At 40.2% G+C, this 18120-nt stretch overlaps 1 long non-coding RNA gene across 1 annotated transcript; it reads left to right on the forward strand.

Moving 5' to 3' along the window:
• The first annotated feature begins 5320 nt into the window (after positions 1-5320).
• On the forward strand, positions 5321-9209 carry LOC307020954. The gene is made up of 3 exons (XR_013803028.1): positions 5321-5426; positions 6153-6215; positions 8930-9209. It is a non-coding gene; the product is annotated as an uncharacterized lncRNA (long non-coding RNA).
• The last annotated feature ends 8911 nt before the right edge of the window (positions 9210-18120 follow it).

Below are 18120 nucleotides of genomic sequence, written 5' to 3' on the forward strand. Positions count from 1 at the left end.
ACAGACTGATCCAGATTTGAACACTTCTGTGACGTCACAGAAGTGGCGCTACGGCTATTGGGCCACCAATCAGGAGGAGACAGCCACGGACATTGCCGTTCGAAAGCCCTGGAGGTGCTGTAGTACATATGCCAGGCCTGTAGATGGTGCTGTTTTCACAGAATCAGCCCATGAAAAGACAGTGTTAAATTGAGCGAAATGAGGAATGGCTAAAATGCATGATCTGTTTGGTATTTTGAAAAATAAAAAGTATAAATATGCCTTATATAGGTACGGTCCTACACTATATTATTCAAATGTAGCATGATAGGTCTCTCTGGTTGCTCTCATGGCCAACGGTGTCTGAATGTGTGCGAATGTAAGCTTACTTGAGCAAATGGCACTCTGTATGAGTTATGTGTGTGTTGTAAAATGGTAAATGGTGATGTGTATCAAATGGAAAGTGCTTTGAGGGGACGTAAAGACTGGATGAAGTGCTATATAAATACAGCCCTCCATTTAGAACTAGTTAATTCTAGTAGTTGAACATACCTTCTTTGAGCATTTGGAGAAGCGCTCTAATAAATGTAATTAATTATTTTGATTATTACTGTTAGTGGCATGCCTAAAGGTCAATCAACCATCCCAGGGAGGTTTTAAACACGTAGGTCCTCTCTCACAATGCCTGACTTATGAGTCCTCGCTCTTTGTGACACTCCTGACACTCCTGACACAGAGAGGGCTGTTCAGGCAGTCAGGTAATAAGTACTCGACAGGGAGGCACCGTACAAACCGCTACGCCCCACTTCACCGCCGGATTGAAAAATAGCTCCGAAAAACAAGAGGGTTTCAAAAGTCATGTTGCCACAGCGACTCTGGTACTCTGCCACCTCAGTTAATAGCGGCGATCTCAAGTGGTTGATCTTTATGACGGTTTTGGAACATTTTGTACATCCAGAGGATAAGCTGCCTGTTTCTTGTGTAGGTTATTTCAGTGATAACACAAACGTGATTATGGATGGCACTAAAATGCATGGCACTCATCAGACATGCATGCCATCCATTGCTGAGCATATCATGAACCACTGACATGCTGCATTCATTAGTGCATTCAAATAAAGCCCCTCAGTGACGGTGGAGAATTCACTTCCTTTCTGCTATGATAATCTTAGTTTTTTTTCAGAAATCACATCCAATTTCTATCTTGGATGTTTTTTGTTGATGCCAAGAAATAATTATATGTAGATGTTGAAAACTAATTCTGGTAAGGTAACCTACATTCAAATCCAGACTCAGCTTGATGCAAACAGTGTCCCAGTTTTTTCGGGAAGATGAACTGATTCAAGAGTCACAAATATATAAGACATGGATGTTGAAAGAAATAAAAATCAATACAGCTGTCAAAAACAGATTGTTAAAGGTAATGTAAGTTACTCTTTGCTTCGCACTCTGTGCCTTTAGCCTTTGTGTGTAACCCACCTCCGCTAGCTCACTCAATCACAAACTATACTGCTACTATCTTCAAGCCATGGAAACCTCCCAGACACTGTCAGCAGTATCATATAATATTAATATCATGATAGTAGTTTCATAGCTTTTTTATAGTTATTAATACATGTCTTAGTACAGTGTTTTTCAAAGTGGGGTGCCCGACCCCCCGGGGGGCCGCCAGGGGGGTCACGCAAAGTTTGAGGGAAAGGGGAATCTTTTTTTTTTAAAGTTATTTATTTTTATTTATTTTTTATTAATAACTGCATATCTATCAATCTATGTGTCCTTTGATGCCAATCTTTTAATATGTTTTACTTATTCATATATATATATTTTTTTAAATCACACGACCGCCCTTCAAGCCAATCAGAATCGAGCTGCCGTTACTGAGAGTGAAACTGAGTAGGCCTATCTGCTCAGCTTTTGGAGCAAGTGAGAGCTAGTGAATATTTGGCTCTGCAGCTGGATGAGAGCACGGATGTAGCAAATATTGATGTTTATATATATGAATATAAATATGTTTATTGTTAATATTACTGTTGAAAAATATATATAATATTATTAAGGCATAAGTAGCTTTCAAAAATGCTAAAAATATATGTTGTTCATATTACTCTTCAAAATTATATAATATTATAAAGACAGAAATCACTTTTAAAATTATTTTAAAATATATTTACTGTTGATATTACTATTTAATATTGTGTTAAGAATGTTTATAACAGAAGACATGTTAATTGTGTTCATTATTCTCGCGTCCAGGAGAGAAGCTTTAAAATAGGAGACTAATTGAGTTTCTGAGAAGGTTCAAATGGGTAGTCTAATTAAAAAAAGGAGTGGTAATGTTACAAGCAGAATATTTTCAGTGAAAAAAATAGGTGTGTTCTGGCTCTCGTGAGCGAAGGAAAGAGGGCGAGAACCACTTTTTTGGCTCCTTCCTGTGGGCCGGCTGGCACTGCTGGGGGCCGGCCCTCCACGTCTTTAATGTCCGTTGTTGCGTTCAACAGAGGATTTCGACATTTTACATTCATTGCTTACTTCCACATGCCTTTTCTCCTCCTTATCTCTTTCATAACTTTATATTTAACACATGTTAACGGCATCAATAGCCACTTTAATGATACTAATGGACGGTAGTCCCGGAAGTCGTCATGAAGGATTTTCAGAATAAAAGCTTGGTATTGAAAACTTCCGTTTTTTTGCAGAATAAAATAGCATTTAAACTGACGGTATGTTCCAACTAAATTATGACATAAAACATTGATTTTAATGTCTAACAAACACAATGAATGCAATGAATGACAAACAAAATATAAATGCAATTTTTTTTTTGAAGAATAACTGATTATAATTATTAATATAAATATAGGCTATATTAAGAAAATGTATTAAGCTGTATGATTAATTTGTCATATTCTCCATCATAATGTACTCATCATTTAAAAAAATGAGGGGGGTCCCCGCCAGACGATAATGCTATGGGGTCCTTGGCATGGCAAAGTTTGGGAACCCCTGTCTTAGTACACTGCTCACAACACAGAGCAGGCGATGTTAGCGTTAGCAGCTAGCGTAACTTCTAACTAGAAGTTCTCCCAGTTGAAGTTATTGAAGCCATTTGGTATTTCATTAGTAGCCAGCAAGTTTTATTGAAAATCCCATATTCTCAGGGATGTATTGATAGCTGTTTGCTAGCTGCTGTTTTTGTGGCATAAATACATTTCTCAAGCAAAACAGTGCCAACTTATAGCTGTGCTGTATTAGGTTCCACAGACCCCCATCACCCCAGCCACAAACTGTTCCGTCTGCTGCCGTCTGGCAGGCGGTACCGCAGCATCAGGATCAAAACCACCAGACTCAGGGACAGTTTCATCTCACAGGTTAAACACCTGAACTTTTGAAACAACATCCATAACATTCATCTGGCTGCTACTTAGAAATTATTTGTCTAATATATCATATTCCAATTACTTGTATATAGACTCTTATTGCACCATTTCACAATTTTATTTTTATTATTTTGTATTTACTTGCACTATTTTTTTCTGTTTTATTGTGTTGCACTGTTGGTGGAGCCTGTGACCTAAGATTTCCATCTTCATAACTACACTGTAGCTATGTACGTATGACTAATAAAAGCCTTGAACGATTAAAAATAAAAACGATATAAATTAGAACATCTGACAATTGCCATGTGCTTTTTTTGCCTCTTAATCTTTGATGCTAATCTTTGGTGCTGTGACCCTATTATGTCTACTCCATTCCAGCTCTCATGTTTTTCACACAATACACGACTTAGTGGGAATGAGACAGCGTCCGGGGGAAGTAATCAGCTTTGTGTAGGGTCAATAACATGATCAGATGAGCCCATTGTTAACTCTTGATGAGGATTTCTTAGCACTTGTACTCCCTCGCCCCCTTGGAGTTGAAGGGAAGATAAATTATGAATAAGGCATCCATAAAACATGTTTGTTTATGGAGATTAGGGGATATTTAAGACATCCCTAATTAAATTCAGCTGATCCAAGGTATTTTGCTGAAATCCCTGTAGCTAAGGCTTATTTCAGTTATTGTAATGAAAGACGAGCACCAGGGAGCGATACAAAGGTAGAAAATAAATTAGTTTGCATGTACAAAAACATATTTGCCTCTGGCAATACAAAAATCCCAGTTATGACCCTGTGAAGCATTTTATTGGCCTTAGTTATTCTGTCTTTAAAAAATCATGAACAATATCGATTTGGTTTAATTTCTTGCCTCAGGTTAGTGTCTATCACTAAGATTCTCTATACTCTGTTGCTAAAATAATAATTGAATAAATGTATAGTTTGAAATCATTTGCCCACATTAAAGGCCGCATCACACTGTCCCGAAAATGACAACTGATGGACACAGGAAATGTTCAAATTTGGCTCTGATCGTAACAACATCAGGCCATTCGTGAGCGCATCAAAGCCATCGTATGACCGCCGGTGGAGTTTCTCAGGCTCCGGCAGCAACTTCGTGAGCGGCAACTTCGTAAGGCACTCGTGAGGGCATCTTGTCAAATCGTGTTATCATCGGTGCCATCGGGCATGATAACAAGATGCCCTCACGACGGACTTACGAAGGGCAAAATGTATACACTAATTCAACACGAAAAGGTCCTTCGGGAATTTATTGGTATGCCAAAGATTTTGCCACCGCTCACGAAGTTGCTGCCGGAGCCTGAGAAACTCCACCGGCGGTCAAACGATGGCTTAAGATGCCCTCACGAATGTCCCGATGGTGCTACGATCAGAGCCGAATTTCAACATTTCCTTTATCGTGTGTCCATCGAGTTGTTTTATTGCACACCAAAATCATGTAAACATATTATGTAAATAACCCAATTTGTGTTCTGTGAAACTGAAAAGTATATAATATATTATTTTGAAGGTGAGTTGACAGGAAGCTGTTGTTGCTATGGAAACAACATTACGGAGAAAACTTCGTATCTATAAAGACGGATAAAGTAAAGAACGAAGTCTGAAAATATCAGTACAGTATCATAGTACTTTAACATAATTGTTTTTGTTACTTTTGTTGCAGTTGTATGTCTTAAATGTAATGTAAATGTTGCCTTTGTGTGTGTTTCGGGGCCATCTCTGCGTGAAATTCACAATTCCATATTCGTTTGTTCATTGGGTGTACATTTCGGGACAGTGGGACGCGGGCTTTGTAAATAGTTTCAGGCAGACAATATTGATTAGTTTTTTCATGCATATATTGCCGAAATATTAAATATCTTACTTTACCACAGTGACCACGGTAATATTCTCCATGTTTGTGCATTTTTCATGGCAGACTATGTTTTTTTCAACAGTGTGCAGTGTGCTCATACATAAATGTGCAAAGCAAAGTGAAAGCTCTGCAGGGCTTCCTCTGTGTGCAAGACTTCGAGGGTGAAGTGTTACAGAGCGATATCAAACCTCCTCTGGGTAAGTTCATTCCACATGTTGTGTTGTCTTGTGGCTTTAAACATGTCAAACTATGTAGAGTAGGTGAATTTGACATTTAAATTCAAACTTAGAGAAACAAATATGCAGCAAAACGGGCGCCTCATTCCTCCTTTTCTCTGTGTATTCCCTCATTCCCTGCATATTACATTGGATTTTCAGATCTCCCATTAAGTTTAGTAGATTAAAGACTGACAGTATATAGAATTACATAAATAGAGCAAAGCCTTAAAACGGTGAATACATGTCAACTTGTTTGCTCTTCTTGCAAGTGTCGATCACAGCTTCCAGCATATATTGCTCTGCGATGCTAGTGATTGTGATTACATGACATTTGGGCATAGATTTTTAAAAACTGAACATTTGTATTGGACAAGTATATCGGAGTATACACATTTTGAAGTGTGTTAATTTGTATGTATAGCTGACTGAATTGACACTCTAAACAGCGGCTTGTAGCCTGAATGGTGTTGAGGCGATGACTGTATAGTGGCTCCATTTAGACACTTCAGAGAGTGCCGGAGAAAATGCAATCAACTACACTCTGTGTAATGAAAAAGCTCCCAGCTAGCTGCTTTGGAGGGGGGGGGAACACACAACACCAATCCCAGAGGGTGCAACGCCCGCCGGATACGGTGCTTTGTTCAGCTCCTCAGGTATTTGTAAAATCAAACTATCAGTCATTCCACTTCAATCACACTCTGCCAGCAGTCAGAGCCCGGAGTGGATGAAGCAGCAGCAGCAGCACACCCACTCAAATCCCCCACAACGGTGAGTAAACACCCCATCACTCACACACCATTGGTGCTTAAAGGAAAGCCACATTTCTTCATTATTTTTTCTAAATGATATTGTGGTTGCAAAGGCAGAAAGAAATGTTCCCACTGCAGAAAGTTTTTTTGTCTTTCTACACATTGCCTTCTTCTTACTTCTTAAAGTAAACCCCGACCCCCTGAGATTTGTGAAAGCAGGTTGGTAAAACTCACAACATATTTCTCTCCTGTGGTCATTATATTTGTACATCTTTTAACTTGCAATTTTCTTTGCTGATCATGATTTGTTTTTGTGTTTAACCTCAAGAAAGAAAACTTTAAAGAAATAAATCTAGTGCCCCGTTAGCGCCATTATGTAAAGAGTAAAGAAACAATCTTAACAACACTTGTAAAAGTCACACTTTAGTGGCTAACAGGTAGTGGCGTAAAACGAATCCGTACAGTATTTTATACACCTTGTGAAATGATTGCAAGCATCAGTCTTTCAGTCTGTATACTTCACAGCACCTACAGAAACAATTAAACCTGATGAGGCAACAGCTTTGCTTTCCAACGCTTTTATTGTAAACTGAGGCAACATGATGAAACCCTTCTGTGATATTGTAATTAAAGCTAGAAGGCAAATTACTGCAGCCTAATATGCTTAAAATGACACACAGGCTTGAGGAGGTAGTTTGCCCATGCTGCAGCAGCACTTTCTATAAAATCCTAAAGCACTTTGGCAATCAGCTACCTGATCCAAAGTCATTAACCAAAGGGCGATAACTTGGTTGATAAGTTTACAAGCAGCCACAAAAAGAGTTTATACGATATATCAAACAAGAGTGAAAACAGAGGATTTTAAAATAAAGCTGAACATGTTCGTCACATTTGACCATACTATGCAGATAAGAAGCTAGCAATATGTTCTACAGTATGATTAAAAGGGATACATATTTACCTTAGACTCCTAATACCTTATATACATTGCAGTTAGATGTAATGTTAGCACTATTATATATTATATATATATTATTATAATTATATATATATATATGGGGTCTTTACTCTAAGTTCCCACCAACTAGGAAATTGTTATCCATACAATAATAATTGGTTGCATGCTTTGAGTTCAAACGAAGAAAATAACAAAGAAAAAAAACATGAACCCAATAGTTAAATCTTGAAGGTTAATCAAAACAAGCAGAACTAAAAAGTAATCCAACATGTTTTGACAAGCTTTCCTTCTGGAGCTTGAAATAAAGTCAGGGGCGGAGTGGCACAGTGGCGCAGTGGTCTGTGCGTTGATCATCAGATCAATGGGGTGTTAGGGAACTCCAGTTCGAAACCCGTCGCCGCTGCGTCTATAAAGCCGTATTGTCCACAGTGCATGACCGTTACATGTATGATATGCGTGTCATGTGTACTTGTAAAGCACCTTGATGACTTCAAGGTGTGAAAATTGGCGGAGTGGCGCAGTGGGCTGTGCGTTGATCATCTGGTGTTGGGGAACACCAGATGGAAACCCGCCGCCGCTGCGTCTGTAAAGCCGTTGTGTCCTTGCGCAAGACATTTCCCCTGAATTTGCTCCTGTGGGTATTGTCCACAGTGCATGACCGTTACATTACATGTATGATATGTGTGTAATTTGTTGAGCTTTGAGCTTTGGAAATATTTATGATAAGGAATCATTATTATTGTTTGTTTGAGATTATTTCCTGAGAAAAAATTATCTTTTCTAAAAAATTCATGGCAAATAGTCTCAAAGTATATTAATGTTCAGCTTGTTCTTTACATTCTGTCACAAAACAATGTTCTTTGCTTTATTCAGCAACGTTTGGCAAATACCAGAGTAATCCTGCTTTGTGAGACAACCTGCCGCGTGGTTTCTAACATCACTTGTGTGAAACGTGTGAAACCAACACAAGAAACCATTCAATCACAACTACCTGGGGGAAGTAGTGGAGTACAAAACTTTGTTACTTAAGTACATTGTTCTGGTATCAGTACTTTACTCCACTACTTATTTTTCTGACAACTTTTTACTTTTACTTCTTACATTTTGAACACTAAAACCTGAACTTTCTACTTCTTACATTTTCCAAACAGGCTGGTTCCTTTAGTTTGAATGTGTGTTTGGTGGCGTGATCATTATTATTTAGAGTCATTGCGTGCCTATTGATTTGAACACGATCCGTGTATCCATCATTTCCTGGTCTTCTCTAAAGAAGAGGGACCAATGAAAACGTTGTCATGTTGCCGTTGTTCAGCATGGAAACATTCATTAGCTAACAATGACATTATTGTTCTATTAATATAAAGGGAGGTCAGGTACTCTTTAAAACAGCTGCTAGTTATGGGTACTTTTTACTTAAGTACATTTCAAAGCCCTCTTTACTTTTACTTGAGTAAAGAAGTTTAGTCAGTACTTCTACTTTTACGCAGAGTATTTTTAAACACGAGTATCTGTACTTCTACTTGAGTAAAGGATGTGTGTACTTTTGCCATCTCTGAGTGTATGTGTCTCTCAACGAAGGGAGCCCAGATGGACACCGGCATTAAAAAAAAACAATAAAAAGCAGCAACTCCTTAGTCTTTTCTCTCTCCTCTCCTCACACCTTCCTGTAGTGCCGAGGGTTTCCCTGTCCTCTCCTCTGCAGCAGTCTGACTGAGAGGAAATCTCGTCTGTCGGTTTCCTGTCTCCAACTGTTCTGTATGTGTCTACCTCCACAGATGACAGATGTAACCAACAGAGAGGAGCTTAGTGATTACCAGGATCTGATGTGTGAAAACTACTCAACCGGACATCAGCCTACAGAGGAGCTCCCCCGGAAAACTGTGGGTTAGAAACACAGCGCAACAGGCCACATGACTACGAGCAATGCTGCTAATATAAAGCATAGAAATAACTGACATACTCTTTGTTTAAAAGTTGTTCAAAACGCTTGCTAATGTTAGATACTCAAAAGTGAGTGCCTAACAAAATATATTGTAGTTTTTAGCACAAAACAAAGCATAAGTAGTATGAAGCCCTCTGTATCGCGAATGTCAACGGGAGGGGGGAGGGGTGGTAGTGGAGTATGAAACTCTCTGTATCGCGAATGTCAACGGGGAGGGGGGGAGTGGTAGTGGAGTGCAGTGCAGTGCAGTGCAGAGCTTCGTGACCACAGAGCGTGTGAACGTTGTGATCAGCTGTTTTAGCGCAGTGCTGCTGTACAGGCCGACGTTAACAGCAGCCTTGTCTTTGCACACGGAAACCGACTCTGTCGTCCGGTGATCTAACTGGAAAAGCTTCACAAGTAGCCTACGTCGATACGCAAATGCGCTTTGTGACACAAGTGACGGTACGCATTTCAGATTGTTGCTGCGCATGCGTACCTGCGTACCACTTATCTGCACCCCTGCGTATACACCATAAATGAACAACTATAAGACTTACTTGGATGCTTTCGGTGGTCCTTGTTGATTTGTGCAGTACCTGTCCTGGTCATATTCAGGTCTGAACTGTATTTACCCTCCATGGTTGGCTGTGCCCTCTAAACCTGTTACGCCTCTATCTTTCATGTCCTCCTCCTCATTAATATCATACACTGCACTGTGTAGGTGATCCTTCCCGCTGAAAGTGGTGATTCAAGTTTTAACTGAGATATCGATATGTCTGATGTCTTTCAAAATGTTCAGTGTGCAGCTTCTGTTTGATTCTGGCTTTCAAAGAGTATAGCGGTTTAATTGGCTTTTTCTGGCTTTTCAGATGCCACCTGTTGGGGAAAGAAACATTCAATTCACGGTGGTTCAGCCTTCATACCCATCGATGCTTGTTTCTGTCAAAACCCTGCACATGTCTCCCTTTTCCCCATCTTCCTTTTTAATGTGGCTGCCACTGTCAAGTCCCCTTGTGTCTCCTTCCTCTCTCCAATCTCAGACCTCTTTATTTTTTCATCCCGTCTCCTGAAGCCACAAAATGTCCGTCAATTTTCACCCTTCGATTCCATCTTTTTTTCAAGTTTTTCTCCGCTCGGAGCACAACATCTCATCTCACTTTCGCCTCATCCTTTTTTCTCTTTGTGTCACCAACGTATCATCTTTGGCCTCTAGATTTGATTTCCTCCCTATTGGGGTGCCATGGATGCCAGAGGGGAGCAGCCTCTCTCGATAAATCTCGGATCGCTGGCACACATATATTGAACATGTGCGTGGCACACACACACACACAGACATGCCTCGATAAATATGACATTCATGTATCACTTTATTGCCTGAGGCCGAACTGTTAGGAGGCCCTGACACTACTCATTATATGTGAATGTGGAAGGACTCACACTCACAAACACCTACGCTCTGTTCCTTCCTCCTCTATTCATCTTTCAAATCGTCACCCAGAACTTAAGAGTATCTCAGACGGATCAGAATCAATCACAGTGATGAAACCTGGTTGTAACACCGTCATCTGCGAGGCCTTTGACATCCAAAAAAGCACACATGAATGAAGTTTTGTTCCTCCTTTTATCCGTCTCATACCCTCACTACTTTTATTTAAAGTCATGGCTGAATGGGCAAAAGACCAAAGCTATCAGGAGTCAGGAGAGAACAAATGTCCAGAAATCCCCAAATGAACCAAGTTAGGTGAGCACAAGTTTTGAATCAGGACACAAAATGACATTCTGAAGGTGTAGCTGGATGTCAAGTTGCTGGAAGATGAGGAAGCCCGGCTCCATGTGAACCAAATGTTTCATTTCACAGTAAAGATTCATTTGGCGAGTGTGGAGCTGCCGTGCACGAGTCCATCCCAGCTGCTCTGCGGAGCATCAGAGGAAGGAAGCCACATCAGTCTCTCAGGTGATAGATTGGAAATCAAAGTTTTAATCATACACTCTGGGCTGTTGCCTGGCAACAGGCTTCCCGTTGCTGAACTTGTCTTGTTGGCTGAGGAGGAGCAAAGATGAGAAGATGATGACGAGCCAAACAGAGAGAAGCAGGGGGGGTTGAGTGGGGGAGGGGGGGGCTGGGGGGGCTGGGGGTCGGAGCTGAACTGTTTGACATGGTAAATGATGGGAGGCAATTAAACAGTAAAAGAGATACGCAGTACATTAGTAGCAAAGCAGGAGATCACAGTTATAATAGCAGCTGTTGAGTTCATGTTGTATGGAGTTAAAACCACTACTACTTTATCTGTGTGACCTCCAGCTAAGTCTCCACAGCACTGCCTTCTTTTTTCTTCTTATTTCCAAAGAATTGAATACATTAAGAGAGTGCACTTTTACCTTTTAATGCAGAACAAAGTATTCCCGCTGTTAGCAATAGAGACCGATGCATTTAACAGTCTTAGAAATTGCACAGCAGCCGCACAAGCACATTAATATGCAAAACGCTGCCGACACATTTCGCTGCATAATTCCTTCTGTCTATTTAACTAATAATGTGAGCAGCTAGCTGTGTGCACTTTGCAGTCTGCCCTCACAGTGGCTTTATGTGCAGAGAAGTAAAACCAAAAACAAAAGTCAACCTTTAAAAACACACCAATAATCAAGTTTTTTCCGAACCATTCACATGTTGAGATTGATTGTGCATAAATTAGTTGTAGCAATTTGTAGTATTAATTCAAATGCATAATTGTTGTTTTTTTAGTGTGCTACCCTTTGCCAAAGTGGCTCAGCTGCCTCATGATCATTAATCCTCATCACGACTGGAAGCGCGGTCAGGAGAAAGACAAAACATCACATCATCTTTGGGAAGAATTCGACACGTCACCTTCATTTCCTGCATGGTCAACAAAAGTCTCCCCTTTCTGGCTGCAGAGTATTGTTCTGCAATGAGAAGAGACATAATCTAAATCAGTTCCTTTGTATCTGTGTGTGTGGCTTTTAGTAAATAATATCCTCTGTCTGCTACTGGCATCAGCTTGTATGAACCCATTTGGTCCACGGTGCACTGAGATACAGCTGGCAGGCAGTTAATTTTAATGCATACTTGTTTGCTAAAATTAACTTTGACATTTGTTCTGATCTGTTACGTGTACGCTGCCGTGCATGTCAATCAGTTCACTGGTTTGACAAAGTTTGGTGCCGGTATCCACGGCCCCCCCTGGCCCTTCTAATGCTTCTTGTGGCCCTTTTGTTCTGTAATGCACCACTGCCAGGTTATATTCCCCCTTGACCAACGGTGTGACACTAATGGTGAGATTCATCTGTAGATCAGAGTCCTTTTTGTTTTGGGTGATACTCTTTCATCCAGTGTCAAACATCCGGCTAAAGAAAGCTTAGAAATATCAAAATCTTATGGATGGATATGACCATAAACACTTTATGGATCTCACAACATTTTATTTTGCGTCCTCAGAACAAATATTACATTTGAACCCAGTCTTATTAAGCCAAGTATGTGGTTTTCTCCATTTAGCTCTAATTGTGTAGTGAGTTGAACGCTGTTTAAAGGAACCTTAATGTAAGGCAATATTTTTGTTGCTGAGTAATAAAACAAATGTTATACATTTTTCAATGACTAATATGTTATTGTTAACAGTTTTCAACTACTTTGCCAAATAATGTTGCTTACAAATTAAGTGATTTATAAAAGTACTTGGCATAATACATTATTGGACTTATTAGTCATTTAGAAATTGGTATAGTACCCTATATTTGTCATGGCTGCTGTAAATGAAGCTTTCATTTTCTGGGGAGATTGTGGCAGACAGAATTGTATGATAAAAGAGAAGGGAACTCATGTTAATCCTAAGAGTGGCTGTTCGGATTTACTCCCACCGAAAAGGGTTGGACAACACTGGGCGTGACCACTCAGCTTTTGTTTAGGAATTATTCTTTAAGTTAGCTTCAAAGTTAACTTCCTCCATACACTGTTAGCTTTTTCTTCTTACAAATCCATTTTAAGTTAGGTTATCAACCTAAGAGAAAACACATTATAAACAAATTAAATAAAGCATACACAACAAAAGTCTATCACCATAAACACATATTTAAACCAAACACTCACTGGCTGCCCGTGTGCCCTGTGGCTGATCAAAACCTGACTGACAAACATTTCAGTGGCACTTTTTAAGATGGGGGACAGTCCCTCATCAAATGAGTCCCAAGGGAAACAAAATATTGGAACCAAGGCTCCCTCCCAACTGAGACCTATTTTGCATGACAATCTGCACAACTAAACCAGTATATGAATGCTTCACGATTGAAATAAATAAATAGAAAATAAATAAATAAACAACCAAAATTAACTCCACAGTGGCGTTATTCTACAGCCATTACATTGGTATTTGAATCTTTATTGTCACATTATACTGTGGCAATGACACGCTGGTTACAACAACATTACAGTCATGTAACAAAAGGCCAGCAAGGCAATACAAAATAAAAGGATAGGGATATGTCTTCATGTTATTATATTATTGAAGATACATGTATCTATTGGCTATGGTTCCAGTCAAATGTCTTTGTTTTGAGTCTTGTATAGGGTCCCCTTTTCCCACTTTCTGTTGAGTTTTGTTTCTTGCAATCTCAATTTACAAGTCAATAGCCATTGCATTTTACAACTCAAATGTAAAGTAGAAAAGTAAGCTACCTTGGCTAATAGTAATTTTGTTCTTGGTGAGTTCTCCCATGAACAGGAGTGTGTATCTCTGGTGTTTCTTTCTGAGAACTCTGACATAGCTGTATTGCAGGACTGAGTATGAAGATGTCTCGAAGGAGCAGCAGCAGTCGGCCCGTTTTGAACAGGCATGTTTTAACAATAACTGCTTTATTTGAAAGAAATTGTTCATTGTTGAAAAGTAATTCCTAGAGGGATGTGTTGAATTCATTTTAATTAATCTACAATTGCCCACAGCTGTGATATCTGATATGTTATGAAGCAAGATCAGATTTGGCAACTCTGTTATACACTCCTAATTTCTCCTAGACATTTTTTTGTATTTCCTGCTCAGTGATGAATAGACAGACAATTAACAAAGAACACATCCTTGATGAAGTGCACCCAGAAAAGCTTTGTGCAACATTGAAGTGGCCCTACAGAGTGAGGACCTGTTAAAAGGAATTTAGTTTTGAATAAATATTTGTTTGATGAATAAGGCTTGGTAAGAAAAAAAAGGAACCTTCTTTACACCAAGCCTAAAAAGCAAAAGGATAAATATTTCATGCCTACACTAAACCACTGAACAGTCTTCTTTTGATGAGTTTTTACTGTCCAATAAATCTTCTGGTCATGGAAAATTGTTACATTTACAAAATGATTTCATAGTGTGCACATTCAAAAAGCTCCGCTATCCATATGTAAATGTTAGCTATGTGCAGTCAGGAGGACGAACGTTGAATCTTCTTATGATATATTTTAAAGCAGCTACTATAGCAAAGTATTCTTCCTGTAATATTTTACTCTGTGCTTGCAGTAAAAATCTAACGTGCTGCGATTTGAGATGGGTTGAAGGCTGAGCAGCTCATTGTTAAAGCCTCTAATGTTCTCTGTAAATGGCTTTCTATGGGAACAGATGGGTGTTGAAATGGGCCAAATGTAGCCTCGGCCCCTGCAGTGAAGAATTGAGCAATTTTGACTGCAGTGGATCACAGCGTCTCTGCTGCATCCTAAATGCCCCCAAAATAACAGTGAAGAGTTCATATGATGTGATTATGTCTTTAAAAAATTGTTATTTCTGCCCCTGCCACAAATAGCTAAACTTGAAAAACTTCTTCTCTCTGCTTTCTCATTTTATTTTTGTCGTAATGTATTTAATTACAATATGGCAAAAAACGAATTCAACCTCTTCATTACATTACATGTTACTTGTAGGACGCTTTAATCCAAAGCAACTTACATACTCAATACTGTGGACAAAAACGCCACAGGAGCAATTTGGGGTGAAGTGTCTTGCCCAGGGACACAACGACATGCTGACTGCAGTGGGGTTTGAACCTGTGCTCCCCTGATCCGAACACCAACGCACACACGCCTCCCGTCTTCATCATCAAAGCAAGGGAACAAAACTCTTTGCAGTCATCTAAAGCCCAGTACATATTTTTGCTGGATAACAATAGTCTCTCTAGTCTAGATAGATCTTGACCTTACTTGGCACCATTTTGCCTTTTAAAACTTTTACCCGCAGATCGAGCATGAAGGTGTAAAACAGCTAGCTTCCCCTGCTCCATAAAAATATGTGAGCCATGTAGTTAACACTGTAAAATAAAATGTTACATCTTTAGGTCATCTGAGACTGTGTTGTTGAATGAGATGGATCAGCATTTCTTTAAACTCAGTTTACAATGACACATGTTCTCATCACTTAACCCTAACCCTGATTACGGAAGAAGACGAAAGAAAGTACGGAAGCCCTCAGAGGCATTTGAGGAAAAAAGAAATACTGTCAAAAAAGGTTCTCTACTGTAACAAAAAGTTCCGCCACATAATATACCAAGCCGTCTCAAAGATGTTAGATTGCTTGTTAATAAAAATGGTATTGAACAAAAAATAATTGTATATTTATGCATATTTTGCTGGTTTTCGATGCATTCACTTTAGAACCACTAAACTTCCCTAAAAGGATCAGGATCCAGCAAATAGTGTACATTTGGAACATTCTTCTTTTAACCCTGCTTTTTTTCAGGTTTTTGCACTGAAAAGATCCTCGATGACTCAGGCCTGATAAGTTAGACCCACCATCGACCGTGTTCTGCACACACATCCCTCACATCGACAGAAAAGTGACAGGATGGGAAAAGGGCAATAGATGAAAGTGCAGATGCAGCAGCCGGAGTTGACGTCCTCATCTCTTCTGCCCCGGTCTGTTTGATTACAGTAGTGTCAGGGCTGAGCCTTCTTAATTGTATTCAAGATCACCACGTCTCCCTTTGATGATGCGTACGATGGGAAACAGAGGGAGAATCAATCCCAGGGCACCCTGCTCTCGCTCTCAAACACAAAAAGGCATCAACGCACACACAGAGAAATGTGCAAAGACACACATGAATACTTTTCTGTAGGATTCCCTTTTTCATATTCTCTCCTTTCTCCTTCTGCCTCAGCTTCACACATGTAAACACACTCATACAAATCCACAGCTTTCCATGCAACAGTCTTTACATGATGGTTGCAAAAGTATTGAATTCATCCCCTGTGAGGACCCTCCCCTCCTTTGAATCCCTTCATGTTTCTCTAGCACACACACACAGCTGGTAAACAGGCATTATGTCGCTTTTGTCAGTGTGAGCCACAGCAGAAAATAAGCTGTGCAAACGTGTTCCATCTTTTATGTGTGTGTGTGTGTGTGTGTGTGTGTGTGTGTGTGTGTGTGTGTGTGTGTGTGTGTGTGTGTGTGTGTGTGTGTGTGTGTGTGTGTGTGTGTGTGTGTGTGTGTGTGTGTGTGTGTGTGTGTGTGTGTGTGTGTGTGTGTGTGTGTGTGTGTGTGTGTGTGTGTGTGTGTTTTTTTCAGTGAGTCATGTGACACATGTGAAGTGTTGCGTTACAAAAAAAAATGTAATGAAGGTGCCAGCGGTAAAGAGGATTCAGTGGAGGTGCGGATTCAATTAGCTTTGTGGGCGCCATGAAATGATGATAATACAGGCGGGTAATATCAACAGGCATCACATCTTTCTTTTTTTCCCACACAGAGACAGCTTCTTTCTCCACTTCTCGCTCTTTCTCCCTGCACCCTGCATGCTTTGTCCTTCACGTATGGTGATAGTTAGGGTCACCGAGGCTTTAAATCGCTGGTAGTGGGACTCGCAGCCAACACCATTTATCAATGTAATTAGCGCTCGGCATACGACCCTGCTGCTACGGACATGGCTGCCTGCTTCCTGATAGGCTATCCAATAGTGTCTCATCCTCCCTCTGCTTTCCTTTCTTTCTGCTCCACCAAAGGGGTGTGCACACCTGTCACAGCCTTCACCTGCTCCGTTCGATTGCCTGCAGTAAAACTTTCATTATTTGTGTTTGTGGATAAGAGACAGAGAGAAAGAGGATTTCACGGCCGGTGTGTAAGACTGTTGAAGCAAAGAGTGAGCGAGCAAGCTGTGGTATTGTGACATTTGTTCATTTGTCATGTCGCTTGAGTGGTGCAGTAATTACTGCCACCGGGGGCTCGCTCTCGTGTTCGGGGCTCGGTCGGAGAGCAAACAGCGCCGTCGATGGGAAAACACAGCGGGAGAGTTTGGGGAAATGCAAGGTCCCTGGGGGAACCTTTCGGCTAACAGTTTGAGCTGTTGCCAAAATTACAGTCATTTTTGAGAATATATCTAGGTGAAATAGGATCTGAAGATCTGCAATTTAAAAAATAATTAGGCGTACTTATTCTCTGATGCCCACACAAATCCATGGCGACACAACATGCGTTTAAGAGCATCGAGAAAGACAAAAAGGAAACAAAAGCTAAAGAGGATTAAAGGACAGAGGCATGGCAGCATATGAGAGGTTTCTCAATTCTTAAATTTCCCCTCCTCGACTCCTATCCTCGACTCCTAGCCTCGAGACTTAATGCCGCGCACAGGAGATGCGAGCGGAGGACTGAGGAGGGGAACCGAGGAGAGAGGAGGGGAAGCAGCAGGCGGTTAGAGAAATGAGAACTTCTCTCCTCTGAGCGGTCATTTTAAAGAGACGTCCATTAATGATGACACAGCAGCCCTCTGTCTGATGGACAGATGTGTTCATGAAGACTTATATATTTACTTTTAATTCATTCACATTTCGGTATAATGAGACAATAACAGGCTATAGATGCGGACATATACACACATATATTTATATAAAAATATACAATTTCAGAATTAAACAAGTATGAGAGCACTCATAATAACGTTACACTATCAGAGACTGGATATATCCAGTTGTTTGTACAGGTTGTTTATCCTTGACAGTCGGACTCGCACATGGGCACACACTGAGAGTCTTTTCATATTCAGCAAATGTGTACACGCTAAACTGTAGAC

The sequence above is a fragment of the Notothenia rossii genome, assembly GCF_949606895.1.
Source record: "Notothenia rossii genome assembly, chromosome: 10".
In the NCBI taxonomy this organism is placed as follows: Eukaryota; Metazoa; Chordata; class Actinopteri; order Perciformes; family Nototheniidae; genus Notothenia; species Notothenia rossii.